The sequence below is a fragment of the Bicyclus anynana genome, chromosome Z (genome assembly GCF_947172395.1).
Source record: "Bicyclus anynana chromosome Z, ilBicAnyn1.1, whole genome shotgun sequence".
Lineage (NCBI taxonomy): Eukaryota > Metazoa > Arthropoda > Insecta > Lepidoptera > Nymphalidae > Bicyclus > Bicyclus anynana.
In genome coordinates this window covers 7920984-7935924 of record NC_069110.1, presented here as the reverse complement: position 1 = coordinate 7935924, position 14941 = coordinate 7920984, and positions in this window count along the sequence as shown.

The window sequence follows — 14941 nt, the reverse complement described above, 5'->3', positions numbered from 1 at the left end:
TTTAGCACACTGTCTGTCTGTATTGCTTAAAGTTTAGAGTTTTAATAGGGTTTACAAAAGGTTTAGAGTTTTAAATACTTTATAAATAATGTTTTAAAAAAGTGAACAACTACTGTTTTTAAATGATTCGAAATTCTAAATCTTACTGCAGTTTAATACACTAATGTTTTTTTATTCTTTACAAGTTAGCAGTCTCACCTGATGGTAAGTAGTGATGCAAACTAAGATGAAAGCGGGCTAACTTGTTAGGAGGAGGATGAAAATCCACACTTCTTTCGTTTTCTACACGGCATCGTACCGGAACGCTAAATCGCTTGGCAGCACGTATTTGCCAGTAGGATGATAACTAGTCACCGCTAAAGCCTCCCACCAGCAAAATTAATATTTTAAATTAATTCTTACTATATTTCACGAGAGTGGGTGTTACAATGCTCATCATACTGCAGCTGAGATCGCCATTTAAGTATTCTAGACATAGCTGGAACTTTTGTCCGCTTCACTTGTTAAAACTTTTGTCCTTCTTGCGCTATCTCCGTCAATTATTCTCTGAAAAGTACCTACAATTGGCAATTTTCTTTTACCCTACATAAATAATAGTTTTACACAACATTTTCACCATGTATATATAAATTATGTAATTATCTTTTCTTTTTTAAACGATTGGAACTTGTGAGCCGAATATGGGTTACAACTCTAACAAATCTAATTTGACAGTGGTATTAGATTTGGAATGTAATCATAATAAGTATATCATCTTATACAACTCATATTCGGCTCTCTGTTGAGCACGAGTCTCCTCTCAGAATAAGAGAGGTCTTCACCGTTTGAGAAACGTGATTTTTAATTTCTTAAAATGCACACAACTGAAAAGTTGGAGATGCATGCCTCGGACCAGAATCAAACCTACGCTCTCCGAATCAAAGGCAGATGTCATTACCACAAATTATATTATTATTATCACTTTAAAAAATGCTTGTAAATATTTTATTACTTACTTATGTAACAAATACATGTTACAATATAACTAAGTAATGAAATAATGAAATACAATTGTTTTTATTATGATTATTCAATCACATAATGTATTGATTGAAAATACTCACTTCATAAAAACGCTTACCGGTTTTAATAGTTGTCACTAACAGACATAACTCTAAGACAGTGTCTCTATTTATATATTATTTGTTTACGTCAACGTGTACGCGGGAACGAATACAAAGAGTAGTGCGTAACAAATAGTCGTCACTATTGTGTTATTTTAGAATGTTTTGTGGAGTTTATGGTCAAAAACAACACGATAAGAGTACCTTTACTGTACCTAAAGCGTTATCGCTGCGTAACAAATAGCCGTCATTCATCATTATCATCATTATCAACCCGGCTCACTGCTGAGCTCGAGTCTACTCATAGAATGAGAGGGGTTTGGCCAATAGGCCACCACGCTGGCCCAATTCGGATCAGCAGACTTCACACTCGCAGAGAATTAAGAAAATTCTCTGGTGTGCAGGTTTACTCACGATGTTTTCCTTCACCGTTTGAGACACGTGCTATTTAATTTCTTAAAATGCACACAACTGAAAAGTTGGAGGTGCATACCCCGGACCGGATTCGAACCTACGCCCTCCGGGTTCGGAGGCAGAGGTCATATCCACTGAGCTATCACGGCTTTTTTTTAGCCGTCATTATTGTGTTATTTTAGAATGTTCTATGGAGTTTATGGTCAAAAACAACATGATAAGAGTAAATTTACTGTACCTAAAGGGTTTAATTAAAGAGGACAAAATCAGACGATTCTTGAAAGAAATCTTGGATACAAGAAGCATGGACATTAGTGGTATATTGGTTAGAAAGAGAAGAAATACGGAGGTCATAGGTGGTTCGAATGAATTAAAAATAGACTGTTGCTGTCCGTTTAGAACAGTGAAAGTACCGACTTTTATAACTGATAAAAGATTTGACGAAGTTATTGCACGAATAAATAAAATGAAAAGTTCACCATACAAACATAGTCTTTTTTACCTACTATAACCTCCCAATGTAAAATTATTTTTAGTAATATTTGAAGTGAAAACTTCTTTAGTCGCGCTGGGCACTTTTGGTAGGGGGAAAAGGTTAGCGTCACCGATATGCTCCTGTTCCAGCTTATTATCCAGAGAATGGTAAAGGGAAAATAAAAGGCTGGTCGTAGACGTACATCTTTGCTGAAGAACTTGGTTCAATATGAGTACCATTGGTGTAAAAAAAGCCGTGATGGCCCAGTGGATGTGACCTCTGCCTCCGAATCCGGAAGTGTGGGTACGAATCCGGTCCGTGGCATGCACCTCCAACTTTTCAGTTGTGTGCATTTTAAGAAATTAAATATCACGTGTCTCAGTCGGTGAAGGAAAACATAGTGACGAAACCTGCATACCAGAGACTTTTCTCAATTCTCAATTTAAGAGTGTGTGAAGTCTACCAATCCGTATTTGGCCAGCGTGGTGGACTAATGGCCTAAGCCCTCATTCTGAGAGGAGACTCGAGCTGAGCTGAATATGGGTTGATAATGACGAGGTGACAATTAAAATGGATTCCGACATCCAGATCCTTCATCCATTACGATAACAAGTCGACCAGAATCATTTTATCTTTATAAATCTTACTCTTAGTCGTCATTCGTCCTTTAAAAATGCGTCCAAATACAACAAATTCATACCCAAGTATTTATGTTCACACGACAGCGTTTTTAAAACGCGACGCTTTTCTATTCAGCATTGTTGCATTTTCAGTTTAATTGGGCGTTGAAAATAGACCATCAATTAAATTAAAAACGTAAATAAAAGCGCCAATTACACTTATCGTTTTTTTAACTCTCGTGCGAATTAGGAGTTAGCTGTAGAAAATAATATTAATCCCTTCCTAATGTGACATTGTCAAGCAGCATTGTTGGCACACTCGACTCAAGTGTTCGTATTGAAACCACTCGTGCCCTTTCATATACATTTATCATTTAGAAATTTCAAATAACTGTCTATATGAAAATAATCATTAATTATGTGTCAATATGGATGAGCAATGAGCACATGTGTGAATAAATAGAGTTTGTTTATGGAGTAAATTAATATGTAAAATATATTAACGGACGCCCGCTACTTCGTCCGGGTGAATCTCGGGGTAAACTTTCACCCCCTATTTCATAAATTTCTATTCATATTTTTTACAGTTTTATAAAGTATAATAAAAAAAATAGTCCACTAATCATTTTACATTTACATTGTACCTAGAAAAATGAAGGACTTTCCATACAAACTTTCTACCCCTACTTGACGACCCCTTTCTGATTTTATTGTAAATATCTTTATTGCCTCACATCACAAATGTTTAAGAATAATAATACCCTGCGATATATAGCATAACCTAGAAAAAGGTCGCAGCTCAGCATATTGCTATATGCTACCCATAAGCAAAGAGCTTACAGCGCTGATTTTCAGCTAGGACCCCTTTAAGGAATATTCTACATGCTTCTTCGTATTGGTCTCAAATCGTGTCAAGTTTCATTTGAATTCATTCAGTAGTCTCAGTGTGATGGGTGATGATGACAAAAGTAAAATAACAAAAATATTAAAAAAGTATTTTTGTCAAACAAAATAACTATGTATATAGCAGATGCCGTACGCCGAAAATTAAGTTTTTCACAAATCTCGCAGGAACCATAAATTTTTCCGGGATAAAAAGTAGCCTATATGTTGCTCTAGAACCTGCTTTATATTCCGCTCCAAAGATTAGCCTGGACAAACATACCTACAGACAGACAGACAGACAAAGTTTTTTAAAAAGCTTGATTGTATTTTAGTATCGCGTAAACAACTTGGAGTACTTAAAAAACATAGTTAATTAAAATACATGAAAAACAGAAACTTTGATTTTATTTATATATGTATTGATTACAAAGGTCTTGCTATTACAGGCTCTCAATCTGAAGGTTTCACTCGCTTTTTTTATTTAATTTGCTAATGAAGACAGATTGCTTTTTATAATAAGTATATTCCACAAGAAAATATTTAAGCTTTTATGTTTTCTTGACCATCTTTGAACATTTACTTTTGAACATCTTTGGTTTCCACTATTAAAAAAAACTAACAAAATTATCTTTTGTGGACGGCTCTTTGCCCTATTGAGGCTTATGCCATTGTTGGCAAAATGATTTTCAGAGAATATTTTATGCTTTTATATAAGAGCATGAATAGAATCTAATGAAGACTAGAATTTCCACTATCTTATAATTTGAATTTTCTATTTACACATCTTTGGAAAATAAAGAGGTTACGTAAATTTATAATTATAATTAAAACCGTAAAATATCTGGAGATGGCGGTTCCATACAGTTATGAGTTTAAGCTAAAAAATGCTTAAAAAATAAATTTCTTTTATCCTACTATAATATACTTTAAATCACTTACTGTATATTTCAAGATGTTATTTCAAATGTAGGTAAAAAATTGTAATAAGGATAAAGGTTGCATCTTTTTTGGTTAATTGCCGAAAAAAATTAGTTAAAAAAAATTATACCCACAATTAAAAAATTAAACACTTTTGTAATTTAAGATAAATTTTAAAAGTTAGATTGTGATTTAAATTTTTACATTTTATGAAACTCAGAAAACGTTCAAGCGACAGAAGACTCTCAAGTTATAGAGGGTAAGACTTAATAATATATTTTTTCGACTCTCATTTCGTAATCTACACAATATTGCAAAGCTATAGGTTGATTTTTTTTTTATTATTTACAAGTCAGCCCTTGACTATAATCTCACCTGATGGTAAGTGATGATGTAGCCTAAGATGGAAGCCAGCTAACTTGTTAAGAGGGGGATGAAAATCCACACCCCTTTCGGTTTCTACACGGCATCGTACCGGAACGCTAAATCGCTTGGTGGTACGTCTTTGCCGGTAAGGTGGTAACTAGTCACGGCCGAAGCCTCCCACCAGCCAGACCTGGACCTATTAAGAAAATTTCAATCTGCCCAGCCAGGGATCGAACCCAGGACCTCCGTTTTGTAAATCCACCGCGCCGTTACTTGATACCACGGAGGCCGTCACGTCATGTTCATACACGGGTAAACCGTGCTGCAATGTTTTTTTTTTTTAATTTTAAGTAGTTTCATGGCATTGGCTACAAACATTCAGGTTTCCATATAAGTTACAAAATCTAGAACGCAATGCCAAGACTAAATCGAGAAAGCCACGCTGATACAAAATCGAGGAGGATTATACGCCAATTTTATATTATTATTTATATTTATCAAGTTTTGTTAATTTTATTTCTCTTATCATGGTCGTAGAAAAAGTGTTGTATGCCACTGCACGTAATAGGCCATTTTAACACTCGTGTGTCTATTGAGCATTTCAGGTTCACCTCCTTGGACATAAATCGCTCGTGCTACAATTGCCATCATTACATAACAGTGGCATAAACAACTATTATGCTTTTTATATTGATGATTAGGTTTTTTATAAATTGTTTAATATTTTTTTTTTTATACAGAAGTCACTGAACACCTGATTAACAGCTCTGTAGCAGCCACTGGTAAGAGAATTTCTTTGTTTTAATACTTCTATCTTTACTAATACTCGTATTATAAATGCGAAAGTAAGTCTGTCTGTCTGTCTGTTTGTTACCTTTTCACGGTTAAATGCCTAAACCTATCAAGATGAACTTTAGTATAATTAGTAAATTAGAACCTTAGAACAAAAAAAATATAGGGTAATATTTGACCCTAAAATACAAGGGATGAAATAGGGTTGAAATTTTGTATGGAAAGTCCTTAATTTTTAGAGTTACAATTTTAAAAGTTTGTTCGTAAATCATAAAAAAAAATACGTAAAGTATAATGTAATTCAAGATTATTTTTAATTTAACCCCTAAAGTGGTGAAATAGGGGTTAAAAGTTTATAATGATTTTCACGCGGACGAAGTCGCGGGCGGGCGAAGCGAGTATAAACTCTGTTTGGCCCCGTTAACTTTGTTACGTCCTTAGACATATACTTCGTATTTTTTTTATGATTTACGAACAAATTTTTAAAATTGTAACTCTAAAAATTAAGGACTTTCCATACAAACTTTCAATCCCTATTTCATCCCTTTTTATAAGTGTAGATTATTATTGGTGTCTTTATTTTCAGGATGCACAGTCAACTGTGATCGTCCACCAATTATCTTAGTACCAGTGTTTATAAAATTAAACAGGTATCCTCAAGACGTAACGGGCAAGATACCATGGAATCATTTCAAACGGAAGCAAAAACCTGTAGATAGATATAAATAAATAAAATAAATATAATTGAAGAATATACACATTACTATGTAACCCCATAGTAAGCTTAGCCTGTGTTATGAGTATTAAGATTGTTGATTTCACTTTATTCGCATGACATTGTTTTTGACATTAATCAAGAGACTTTAACTCTAGATATGCCTGAATTTTGTCTAGTTTATGAATGTAGATTATATTAATTAATAGCAATGCCCTGACGAGGCTTCAGGTAACATAATTATATAGTTTAAACTCGTAAGTGCATAAATGCTACATAAATAAATAAATGTTAGAGGAAAAAAAAGGCAGATAGGTTACATAAACCAGTGTCATGTTTACGAGTTCATAAAAATTATTTTAGCGGCGTTGTCAACGGTGCGATGACAGTGCGGCAAATGAGCTCATATTTGCTAATTAGCATAGTTTTAACGTTCCACTTGCGGTCCGCGTATAACCTATCTACCTCTTTTTTCTTCTAACATTATTGATTGTAATGTAAGATTTAAGATTGTGTTGATGATTTTGTATATATTGGTAAGCTGTGCTTGCTGTGGACCCTCTTGGTTTTGATTTTGAGAAGAAGAAAGCAAAGTTTTAAGTACCTTCTTAGTAATCTTCATTGAATGAAATTATACTCGTAATTAATTTGGAACCTATGGTTTTCTCTATTTTAGTCGACTTAAAAAAGAAGATTTTCATTTCGACCCGCATGCATATAATATTGTCAATTCAATAAAAACACTGCAATTCGTATAGTTTTTTTTTGAGAATAATATTTGCCATGTCTTCTAAATATAACCAACTAGCGGATGATTTAGTTTTTCACAAATCCCACGGGAACCATGGATTTTTCCGGGATAAAAAGAAGCCTATGTTTTAATCCAGGCTATAATATATCTTACAATCAAATTTCAACTAATTCAGTTTAGTAGTCGAGGCGTGAAAGAGTAACAAACATCCAGGTCATCAAAATCGTCAGTGGGGTATGGGAATATATTATAAACGCAATAAAATAAACGCGATAAAACTCCTCCAACTAGTCGGAATAAACTGATTTTGGGAATGTCTAGGACAATAGTTCAGTGAGTGGGGATCAAACCACAACCTCTCGTGATCAGACCGGAGTCTTTACTGTTGTGCTATTGAGGCTACAAGTAATCTTAAATATAGGTATTACTCTGTACCAAATTTGGTGAAGTATGTGTGTACGTATGTTTGTAAGTCTTTATGATAGTCTCTTTCTCAAAGAGAGTCAATATTAAATTAGATTACAATTTTTTTTACATAATATATTCGAACTAAGGGTAAACTCTAATATTGTAAGTTACATCAAAATCAGTTCAGTAGTTTTTGAACTATTTCAGTATTTTTGAAGTCGGTTTAACTTTTAACTATTTAACGCACTTACTTGTTCACACAATACATTACATCACGAGCAGGTGGCCTAGGTTTTATTAACATTTTTTGTAACATGAGAAAATCAACTTTGACCAGGTGTTAACAATGCACCACTGAAAGATTGACTCACTTCGAGACTATTAGTGCAAAATGAAACAGTAAGTTATTCACTATTAATTTTTTTTTGAATTTAAGCTTAGTGATTGTTATTCATATTGATTTATTATAAAAACATAGCTAAAACTCACGTGATTTTTTTTTATTTATTTCATTGTACAAAATACAAAAAGTGTTACATACTTAGCTACATAAATAGCCATCCTCATAAACTTGATGACAACAATACAACGTCGGACATGACTAAGGGCCCCGTATGGGTTCGAAACTAGTCGGGCATACTACGAATACACTTTAGTTGTGTTTTATAATAAACTATTATAATTTTATGAAGCTAATAATAACAGGATACTTACTTAAAATTATAATTCCTTTTAAACTATTAAATTATAAAAAAAATCTTAACTACAAAAATTATGAAAGCAATCGGCGTGAAAGTAAAAATAACTTGTAAATACAAGATTTTAAAATAAATGAGCAACATAATATTTATTACTGACTTTTCTCAGCAAAGTCTACCTCCCGGTAGTAAAGTTACAACAAAATACATACATGTTTGAATTTTCAAAAGTGTTTGGAAACAAAAGCCACGTGAAAGAAACGAATTTAAATTTAAATTTAAATATGTGAATTTTAAGTACTTCTCGTTACGATTTAAGAGGCCTGAAAATACACTGCTCGTATAAGTCTAGTGCTGAAGTCTAGTGTTGCTTTTGTTCTTTTATTAAAGGCTTTTATTTAACTTGCTCTGTTAGTATGTAGGTTCAAATGTGGTAGCTAAAGATGAAATTCTTCATGCATAGTTTTAGTAAAAATATAATAATAAAAGTGATTAGGTAATTTCTTATTTTTTTTATTCTTTACAATCACACCTGATGGTAAGTGATGATGCAATCGAATGGAAGCGGACTAACTTGTTAGGAGGAGGGTGAAAATCCACACCCCTTTCAGTTTCTACACGATATCCTACCAGAACGCTAAATCGCTTGGCGGTACGTTTTTGTCAGTAGGGTGGTAACTAGCCACGGCCGAAGCCAGACCTGGGCCAATTAAGAAAACCACAATCGACCCAGCCGGGGATTGAACCCTGGACCTCCGTCTTGTAAATCCACCTCGCGCATACCACAGCGCCACGGAACCCGTCAAAAATAATTTGAAGCAAAGTATTCATGAGTTTACTTCCTAACATTTTGCACTAATGGCTTAGACATAAAACTTTCCGTATAGGTACGTTTTTTGATAGCAATAAATGATGTAGGTATATCATAAACAGATGCGGTGGCGTACATGGAAACCTGTATACCAGAGAATTTTCTTAATTCTCTGCGTGTGTGAAGTCTGCCAGCGTGCCAGACTATTGGCCTAACCCCAAAAGCAGCAGTAAGCCGAATATAGGTTGATAATGAAGGCTTTTCAAAGGCTGCTCCTCTTAAATAACTGATTGCAATTAGATTCATTGTTGTAATATATTTTACCTTTTGTTTCAGAAATTTGACTTTTACAATATTTATTTGCGAACTTTTAAAACACATTATTGTAGCATCTATAACAGGTGTTACATACATGGACCATTTTGACTTCGAGCAACGGTACAGGGATGTCAACGAATGCAACCCATTCTACTGGCACCCCCTTCACATGCCAAATGAATGTATACAAATGTTTGAGAACTTAATACGGTCCAGGTTGAAGACGTTGACGCCATACAAGATAGTCAAAGAGAGATCAGAACCTGCGCCAACACTTATGTATCCCTACAATTACATATATAATCCGATTTACACAACTGAACCGGATTATACAGTGGGATATTTACCTGTTGAAAATAAAAGACCCTCGCAGTATGAGGTTTTGTATGAATTATTAAAAAGAGATGTGCATGACCTCCCAAGTGTACCGTTTCTGGGAGTATCACCGTATCTGGGTGTTATTGCTGTGTACAAACAACCAGTATCATATAAAAGTGTTGCAATGATCAAAAAACTTGCTCGAGCGTATGGGAATCAAGATTTATTTGGCAGAATTGAATCAGGAACTGACAATGGTAATGATAAAGGGATATCACACAACAATAACACCTTTGGAGATTTAGTTGCAGATACTGTAGCTAAAGGAAATGATGCACTGTCTATACTGAAAATAAAAAAGTTTAAACTGTAATAAAATAGGAGTCGTTATTGCTGTTCCCACTAGTTTTCTCAACAAGTGAAAAAAATGACAATTTTTTTCATCGGCACTCACGTCCGTAGGACTTACCACCTTTACCTCCTGAAAGACCCACCCTACACGTGTCCCCCGGGTGATGCTAAACGGAGCGACAACGCGGAGTCAAAGGCGGCGGTTAAATAACCTGTCCGTGGCTACCACAAGCCCTGAGGACGTAAATAGCTTCAAAAAATGTGGCAGTAGTACCTTGGGAAAGTGTTTCCAACGCCCTTTTAACAGATAAATTAAATTAGCATGGCCTTCAATGGAAGGCCAGCTACACATGCCATGAAGTATCCTCAAGCAATTTGCTTAAGGCTATTGCAGCTGATTGCACATTATTAATGAATTATATAAAAAAATCATCATTTTTTTAGTATAGCATTCAATGTGGCAATTTATCCAATATATTATTTACATTGTCATCCGCGTTGATCTTGTTTCCTTAGGTACACTATGAGCTGTTCATAACGCAGTTTTCCATTGCTGAAAGATTATTTAAAATCGTTTTTGTGGTTTAGTCGTTAAAGCCTGACTAACATAAATATATATACGCAATTATAATATTATATAGGATAAAAAACAGAAAGCATTCTACATATTTCATTGCTTTACGTAATAATAGAATATATTCAAGCAAGAGATGCTGTACAAAATCATACTTAAAACTTTTCAACGTTCCTCCTTTCAACTTCATATTGTGAAACCCTATGAGTCTGTTGAATAAAACGTAAAATTGTTTTACGACGGAAGTCACTGGAACTCTCAACTAATATTATTTTCTCAGGTATAATAGAATATTAGTTTCCCCTTTCATTTCTCAGTTATTCATCATAAACTTTGACTTTTGAAAAATTAAATAGGTATTATATTATTCCGCCGCCGCATTCCCGATAACTTGGATAAACTTATGGGGAAGGTCGAGGGTAAAGAACCACGCGGCAAATCACCAAGCCACTGGTCTGACCAAGTTAAGTCGCTTACGCTTCCACTTACGACAGCTATCAGGAAAGCAGAGGACCGAAATTAGTGGAAGAAAATAGTTAAAAATAGGTAAGATAGGAATCATTAAATTAACGATATCGTTTAAACCTAAAAACGTTAGCTTTTTTAGTTAGCGTTGTCTGTTCTGTGGTTTGTGTCGCCCCACACAGGCCACACGCGGCAGCCACAAACGCCGCTACAAGAAGCAAGAAAGGGCCACAAAAGTAGCTGAAGCGCGCGACAGCCACTTGCGGTCGAACGCTGCTACTTTTTTAACCATACATGCAGTATCATAATCGCGCGAATGACGTAAGGCGGCGTTTCTTGTCGGCATTTAGTAGCCGGTGCGGGCCACAAGAAGCTAGCAGCGACGATTGTAGCGTGTGGCGGCCACCGGCGTCAACCGGGTGCGGTGAGTCTGTATAAAATGGATGAAAACTACAGGAAATATGCTAGTAGCTGCGTTTTGTGGTTGTGGCCGGTGGGCCCGTGTGAGGGAGCACTAATGCACGCAAAATAATGCGATGCTACCTTGTCTAGTTGACATCTACGTGTGTCCTAAAAAGTACAACTATACTGTAGCCGTAACCAATGAATACCCGATGTAAACAAACTATAAATCATGATGAATAATAACGTAAAATAGTTGACAAATATTCAATTGAAAAAATATCGTGTTTTTATTACCATTTCACATTTAAACAATAAAATTTTACTTCGACTCTATAGTCTATAATATAACTTAACCATCAATAATGTAAAACATAGCAAATTATGCTTAAAACAAAAGTTATAATCCTTTTTATAAATATTAAATATCTGACAGTCCTATATGTTAGTTTAAATCACAGGTTCTAAACATTTGGATTATTTTTAATCAATCGACCAATTAAAGAAGGTATGATAAAACGATAGAACACCCTCGACATTGCTGCTTTTTGTATTTAGCCGTATTATATAGGTAGTGTTACCTTAGTAAACTAAAAAGTTTTATTCAAAGCTGGTGTCGTAGAAAGAAACGTAGCTACATAATTTTGTTCCATTATAATCCGATCCGCCGACCGGATAATCTGATAATGCTTTTGTAAAGAAAATTTTGTCTATATTTCGGACTAGTTTTAAAACTCCTTTTCGATAAAATATGTAAATACCCCATTAAAATGTTACTCCCTTATAAACCATAAAATATAAATGTCCATAAATATCTATGTCATATTTTGTTTAGAAAACTTAGATTCATAGTTTTATTTTTCTAAATACACAGACTAAAAACGTATCTAATCATAGAAAGCTCTCCCTATCTCCCCCTAATGGTTAAAATTTATTTTAAATGGTTTAAGCGTATTGTGGATTTGACATTACACTATCAATTAGCTAACATGATTGGTCATATGCATTTTCGTCGAAAATAGTATTACAATGATTTTAAATCTATGATTATCATATTGACCGTAACCGCCGGATTATCGTTCGTGGCCAAACTAAATTATTAGCAGGATTTTTTTATGTTTGCGATGGAAAGATTTTCGTAATTTTTAGGTAGCATACTACTAGGTAGAATACCTAAATCTTGACAAATTTGTTCGTAACATGGTCCGCATGGGCTGGAAGGAGGTAGTGATGCTCAGTGCGCACGACTTCACACCCGCGCGGTCCTTCCCCCCTCCCCCAGTCGTCCGCAAATCATGGGAGTGTCATCAACGAACTTGCTAAGCCTACTACCATGATCTTTGGACTCTATAAACTATAATCATTTTGTATTTGTATTAAGTTAATAGGCTTGCGCTTGACTACAATAATGCCTGATGGAAAAAAATAATGAGGTCTAGGATGGAACCCACTTACCTAGAAAGTACCTATGTACTCTTCCCTAGAATATGTTTAGATTGTAGGTGGCAGGAAATACAGACGCCGGAAGGGTGTTCTACACTTTGAAGCGTTGAAACGAAAAACGTGATTTCAGAGATATCGTGAGTCAAACATTTATTAAAGGAGAATGCCTGACCCAGTCCTAACTCAGAATTTGGCGGAAAATGTAAATTTACTAAAAATATCCAATTTATAAATAATTGTTTTTTAACAAACCATTTTTACAACCATTAAACTCCGGAATAAAAATCTGCCAAAAAAATAATTAAATCCATTACGTTATTTCCTCGTAACAGACATTGTTTACTTATTTTTAATAACCTTATCGATCTTCGGTTCGAGCCCTGTAAAGCGTTATTATTTCATTTTAATCACTTCAGGTTCAAAATGGCTAGAATCCAGAGCTGCGAAAACTGATTAATATGTAAAATTAAACTGTCGTAACGCTGTCAACTGTCAAAACTGTTAGACACCTCTGAGTAATTTATTTACGCGTGCTAAGTGTGTTTACGCGTGCTAAGTGTATTTACGCGTGCTAAGTGTATTTCTTAATAAACTGCGCCTTAAAATTAAACTTAAACTTAGATTTATTTTTATACCCCTACTTAAAAAGGGTTATAAGGTAATAATTGTTTAATAGTACAAAATAACCAATAAAATTGTATATAATATGTTGTTGCAAATTAATTTTAGTGGGTTAAACTTCTGTACATTGTCCTTTGAAATCGAAAACATTTTGACAATCGAGTCCCAAAGAAAATTATTACATCTTTTGTAGCATTTTCAATATTGTGATGTGAACATGTTAAAATGTAACATTTATGTTATAACTTTACACTCTCTCTCCAGTCGGTGGTCATGACTGAGGATCATGACCACCTTGACGAGTCATCTTTTGATAGACCTCCTCGATCGAGTACGGTCGCTGGCCATTTGGACGGCTCTGTAAAAGGTGTGGGCTCCTGTTTCCTTGAGGAGATCCGACCATTGGATTGGGGATCTACCTCGTGGCCGTTTGCCTTCCACATTTCCCACCATAATAAGTACATTTGCAAGTTTTTTGTAAATTACACTGTGGTAAGGTAACTTTACACTATGAATTACACTACGTTAAAGAATTAGGTTATTATCTATACTGATATTATAAAAAAGTAAAGTTTGTTGTGTAATCTCTGAATCTACTGAAACTGATACTGAAAATTCTTTTACTATTAGAAAGCCACGTAAATTTACATCACAAACTTAGCAGGTGATACGTCAGTGCATCATCGGCTATTCAAATAAAGCACTTTTTAGAGCTTTGCCGCCCGCCTTCAGAAAGCTGTCAATTGTTTTTCGTACGTATTTGGTTAACTATAATTTGACAGAAGACTAATTCACTATCTTTGACGTATGCTACTCATAGTTGACATTAACGAAATTGAGATTATAAGTACTACTTTCTTTAGTATTTTTGAAAAATCGTTTTTTTTTATTTATTTTTTATGAGTAATTATTCTTGTATATTTTAATAATAATAATAATATAAACTATTGTTAATCATTGAAAGCTGTTTGTAACCATTTTAAACTTTTCCAGAATATGAATGGATAATCGACAACTTGCACAGGTTATGTTTTGCTTGGGCTTATAATATATACCAATTTTTAATTAGGCATATTTTAAAGAGCAAAAAAAGTAATGTGCTGAAATAGTATTAAAAGGTAGTAGGTATATTTATTTTATCATCTCCATCACAGCAAAACAGGTGATTTTCCGACATTTTAGAGACTTTTTGTTTTTGTTGATGTTGATTGTTGATTTTAATACATATCATAAAATTAGATTTTTTGATTGATTATATAAAGTTAGGAATGCTATGTTGGTTATATTTCAATACATAATATAAATAAATTATATTAGATTTTTTTTTAATTTGAAAATGGATTGTGTAGTTGTATATGTACCTACTCGTAATCCTAATAATATAAGCTACTGAAGTTTTAACTTGTTTCTAAATGAATGACAATTGATAAATAAGTGATAAAGTAAATATCTTTTGGTTTGATCGAGATTAGCTTTAGTACCTATAGTATTCT